This window comes from Martes martes, assembly GCF_963455335.1.
Source record: "Martes martes genome assembly, chromosome: 2".
Classification (NCBI taxonomy): Eukaryota; Metazoa; Chordata; class Mammalia; order Carnivora; family Mustelidae; genus Martes; species Martes martes.
The window spans coordinates 95,980,483-95,986,482 of NC_137889.1; positions in this window are offsets into that span (position 1 = coordinate 95,980,483).

The window sequence follows — 6,000 nt, forward strand, 5'->3', positions numbered from 1 at the left end:
ATGAGATAAGCCCTTTGTGACCCTCTGCTCACGTCAGTTCTTTGGCCCCAGGAGAGGCTTCCCAACAGAAGTTCTCAAGGGCCCAATGAGTGGGAAGTAGGTAAAAGGACCACATGTGTTCAGTGGCTGAAGGCACAGATTAAGTAGATGTACCTGGGTCCACAGGTGAAGGGCCTAACTCCTCCCTTCCTCCTCCATGCCACTGACAGAGGTATTGTGAAATTTCACTTGAAATTGAAAATCTGAGATGCTCCTGCTTTATCTACTCCACTGATTGTCTTAAAGAGATTCTGACCACTATCGTAGAGACCTGGAGAGGAAGCCGCCTTGTAATCCCCACCCCAAACACCTTTGCCCAGGAAAGTTACTACGGGAGCAGGTTATAGGTACAAGCCTAGAGTGAACACATGCGTGCTACGAGTGGGAGGAATCAGACCCAGTCTTGGTGTTGAGGGCTTCTTCGCTGCTGGTGGGGGATACGGACTGGTGGTGCGGCTGCCCCTGCCCCAGACCTTGTCTAGTAGTGTCAACAAAATGCTGCTCTCTTCCCTCCTGCCCTTTGCTGGTCTTCTTAGTATCTAGCAGGACAACGTTCACCTTGTTCTTCAAACTTCTTTCTGGCTACACAACAAAGTTCTCAAAGCTTTACAGACCGTTCCCTAATGTTTTAGTCTCATGCCAGCGTTTGTTCCTTCTGGACTCAGAGTACGTCTTATGCATTTGCCAATTTGCATGGCCAATTCTTATGGCTTCAGAAGTCATGTGAGGAGTGAGCAGGTGGTCATGAGCCTTCCAAGCAAGGAAGGCTCACCGCTATTGCGCCCTCCATCCCTCCTGGCCCTGACGGATTATTCCTCTGAATAATCCCCCAAACACTTCTCTCCAACTCTGTCTCCAGATCACTGCCTCCATGTGACATCATGGGAACTTAGTGCAAATAAATCTCCCGAGAAACCTGTGCCGGACAGATATTGAAATGGATTGCCGCAGGAGGGCATTACTTATCTCCTCAGAGAGCCGCGTTTATCACAAAAGCAAGGCTTTGACAAAAAACACTCCTGGGGCTTCCATGGACCTTGGTGTATCTACAGCATTTTCGCCATCAAGTCTGAACAGAGCCCAGAGCAAAATGAGAGCAGGATCTTATTAGCAGTTCAGAACTAGGGCTGTGTTTTGGGATCCAAGAGTACGCAGCTGTGATCCTACGGTCTCATTATTATTATTGGTGCCATCGTTGTTATTTAACTGGCAGGGTAGAAGAGGTTCCTGGTTGTGGCTACTGAAATCATTCCACATGGGTATTAAAAAACCAACCATTAAAAATATACCTTTTTTTCTAAATGGGAATTATCCTGTGTGGAAGTTTTATATCCCTGCTGGGAGCGTCGATGGCTTCATCCATGGCACGGTGCTTGAAACTCATAAAAAATCGAAACCTATATGATTTCTGAGCATGTCCTCTTTTCAAATAATTTCACTCTTTCTAACTGAGGTTAGATTTTGAAAATGAGAGTTGATCATTTTCAATACCCTCTCTGAAATCCAGAATGAGACAAGGAACAAGAGACAAAAAACAAACAAACAAAACAAAAACAAAAAGAGTCCTGGTGACCACTCAAACAAATGCTTACTGAGCTGGTCTGGCCAGAAGTCCAGCCGCGAGGTTTCTGCAGCATCCAGGAGAGTGGCCCGTGGAGAAAGAGGCACTGAGGGAGGAGAAACCGGTGCCCGAAGATACTCCCAGCCTGGAAGGAATCAGAGGGTTGAGGGGGATGGCGGAGGGACCAACCATTCCACAATGCAGAAGGTAGGAATTTGTGACTTTATTTTAAGGCTAGTGAAAATGGAGACACAAAATGGTTAAGTAGCTTTCACAAAGTAGCAAGTGACAGAATCAGAATTTGTATCAAGGTCTCTTTCTTCGAAGCCTGTGTTCTCAGGCCTTTATCTACGAATCCGGGCTGTTGGATTCAATTGCTGATTCCAGGAACATGATGAAAAGAAAATGTGTTTGGGGACCTTAAAATAAGTCTGAGCTCTGTGATGGAATCTTGACTCACAGAATTTTTATCCTTTATTGCAAACTGGAAACCAGCAGCCTCGCTGCCTGTTAGTTGGAAGTGTTACATGGCCATCCAGTTGTAAAAATTTTAAATGTTGCCAACTATAAACATTTGAAAGATTATATACTCAAAGTCGTAGTTCTATCTTGTCTCAAAGATTTCACAGCTTTGGGGGCACCTGGGTCAGCAGTCGGTTGAGCGTCTGACACTTGATTTTGGCTCAGGTTGTGATCTCAGGATTGTGAGATTGAACCCCACATCATGCCCTGCACTAGCATGGCGTCTGCTTGTCCCTCTCCCTGTGCCCTCCCCTACCCCTCCCTCAGCTGCTCTCCCTCTCTCTTTTTCTTTCTCTTATATCTAAAATAAATAAATAAAATCTTAAAAAAAAATATTTCATAGCTTTGGCCTTTCTGGTTGGCCCTGAGTTACGGGAGCCGGTGACTACGGCCCCTTTTCATGGCATGGACTTACCAGTTCGTTACCATCTCTCCTCTTCATCACCTGCTGGCCCGGCAAACCCCGTGCACCGTGCCCCTGACTTAAAAACGAAGAGGTACAGAGCATTCTCAGTAGGAGAATAATGTGATTACAGAAGAATTTTAAAAAGCAAGAAAAAGGACAAAGTAATGCATGAACGTAGATCTTTGAATTTTGTGCTTTACGGTACTTTTTGCAATTGTCAGTCATCCTTAAAATTCACTCACCTCCATTCATGTCTTCCCATTACACAAGCTATTCTGGGGAGCAGAGTCGTGTTTGAGAGCCGAAGGAGCCTGTAAGTGTGTAATATTGGTGTTGGGAGGTATTTTAGCAACTGAGTCCAAACCTTGCTTTACAGTTGAGGACAGGAAGGCCCCTCTAGGAAAAGCAATTTACCCAAGGCTGCATGGCATAGAGCTGTTCTCTGTTGAACACAGGGGAGAAAGCTCATTTGTTGGTAATGGTATAAAGTGATGTCAAGTATCAGGTTTTGAGCAAAGGTCCTAATGGAACTATGCATCACGTAGTTGAGCTTGATTTTTTTTTTTTTTAATTCTTTCCCTCTTTACTTTCCATTCAAGAAACATGAAACGTGAAAATCCTAACCCTCCTCAGTGGATTTCTCCATGGTGGGCTGTGTGTCTCCAAGCAAACCTGTCTGCCCTGAGCTGGTGTCTGAGAATTTGGGAAAGGTTGTAGCACTGCCCACCCCTGCAATTCTTTGACAGAGGATAAGTCAGCTTAGTCTGTATGAGAGCACACCAGTAGCCTCGAAAACAGAAAACACAGTCACTTTTTGGTTCTAAGGCATTTGGATTTTATGGAGCATGAACATTTCCAAAAAAAGCAGAACTTAGAAGCTGCCTATTTTTAAATTTTCCACAGATTGACAACTATCATTTGCTATGGAAATCATTACACAGAGGAAGAAAATGCTAACATCAAAGATGTTAAAAGGACATAATCTCAAAATAACCATTTTGCCTGAATAAAGATGGCCGCCAGTGTAGCTCCGACATTCTAAATATATGCATTTGTTTTTAAATCTATAAATGTCACATATATACATTAGTCTGCTCTTGCTCTGAACAAATGAACATTTTAACACAGTCTGGTATTTGGGGACATTTGTTCTAAACAGCGCCCAGCTACCAGCTGAAACATTGTTGTTGCCACCGTGACTGAATTTTGATTATTGCTTTGTGTTCATGGGAAACCATCTGCGAAGTTTTTTCCTCTGAAAGAGGCTACAGTTGCTATTCTCACAGTATATTTCCATGCTTGTAGAAATCAACATATAGATATTTATAGCCTGAGCTTTGCCTCTTTGGAGTACATTCCCAGAACCTTGCAGAAAAGGAGCTGTCTGCCCCGTGTTTTCGAATCCACGGTTCTGTCTGTGGTTGTCGTTTGATTCCTTTTAATATACGCTGCGCCGTGGAGGTGAATTTTGCTTGCCGGTGGTCATGGGTAAGGCAATTACGAAGGCTGACATTATTCTTGGAAAGATTTTAAGCAAAATATCATAGTTCATCAAAACCTGTCTGCAAAACGCCAACAAGTTAATAGTCATTTATGTACAGAAGGAAAGAATTATGGCTGCCAGACCACCTTCATGTGGGAGATTTGACCATAAATTTTAAATATCCATTGTGAGAATTATATTATGTGTAAGGAAATCAGTGTCCTGCGGTTTTACAAGTGAGCCTAGAAGGGAATAATGCACAAAGAAAGATTTAACAAGAAATGTAAGCAGAGCGGGCAAATGAGAAGAATCTCTGAAAATTGGGCACCTCCTACAAGGTTTTGGGGAAAGGGTACAGTTCCTAAAGGCTTTTTTTTTTTTTTTAAGACAAAATGGTGGCTGAGGATCCTGAATGTTTTAAACACTTAACATTGCCACCAGTTCTGAACATTCTCTCTGTGCTTAAGCATCTCATGTTGATTATCTAACAGAAGTCAGATGAGCCCCATGAGATGTAGATACCGATAAAGCTGATGTTTATTGAGGGATCGGTCACTTGCCCAAGATCTCAGCCTGGCAGGCTAGCCTGTATCTGGCCCTCGTATCCAGTCCAAAAAGGCCCCTAAGTGAGGGTAGACAAATTATAGAAAGGGGCTCCTCTTGGGAAAGGAATTATAAAAATTACCCTCTATGTCCTCATAGCCCTCCAAGGGGAATTCAGCCAAAGCCTCTAGGAGTATAGATTGCATCTTTGTCAAGAAAGCCATGCCTCTTCAGACCAGGGATGGCCCTGGGCCAGGCAGAAGGTTTGGTGAGCAGTGGACTGAGTTTTAACTCTGATTCTTGCTTAACTCCCCCCTGTGGCTTTGATGCATTATAAGATAATGCATCTGGGCTGGCCACATGGCAGAGAGGGCCTGGGAGTCAGACCCAGACATTATGACTCCGTAGGCACATGTCAGGTGTGATTCTCACTTCTCTTTCATACCCAGTTCAGCCCATTGGGCTCCTTCCCACCACTGTTCCATTTTGCTAAGTCACACATGCATTTATATCCCCAGTGACTGAGACAAGCTGAACCCCGCCTTCACAGGATTCACATTCTGAAGACCTCACTATTGCATAAGCATCTCAATAGGGAGTTGGTGCCCACGCTAAGTGCTAGTAGAGGGAACATAAAAGGAACCCCAAGCACAGGGGGAGGGGCCATGGGACCCAGACTCAGTATTTGAGAAGACTTCAAGGGCAGCCATGGCCAAGCTGGTAACCAGGAGGAAGAAGGAGCTAACAGAGTGAAGGGTGTGCACAGGAAGGTATGATGGCGGCGGTAGAGGTGGGCCAGGGAGGGAAGCGGGGCGTAGATCCAGTTCATGAAGGACCTTGTGGACTAAGTCAAGGAGTTTGGACATGATCCTAGGGCGAAGGGAAACCACTGAATGGTTTTAAGCAAAAACATAGCTCTCTGTCAGGTTTGCCTCTCAGAAAGCTTGTCTTCTAAAATAACAATCCTGGAGGTTCGTGCAGTCATGTTTTTGTGGTTTTAGAACTTCACCTTTGCTTTGCAGTCACATTCTATAAGATCTTCGCTGGCTTTTAGTAATTTCAGACCTTTTTCGAAACTGTGTTCTACCCTTCCAGCTAAGTGTAAATGACCTACTCGGGGTGTCCAGACCAGACGGTGGGTCACTGTTCTTTGTCGCAGCGTTTTGCGCAATTCCATTTGTGACCTACTGATTTCTGCGGTATTTTATTTGCTGCCTCCCCAATCTGAATACAAGCTCTGGGTAGACAGGGACACTGCCTTGTTCACTCACACAGTAAATATTTAATGAGTATCTGTTGAATGAGCGAACGTCCCATGGCTAGTAGCCTTGCTACTCCCTGACGTCTAGCAGCTTCCCATCGGAGAGTCCCTGGGAGCTTGCAACAGAGGCATGAATTGTGAACTCCTTGACACTGAATGAGAGCTTAGACCGAGCTTTCAGGATG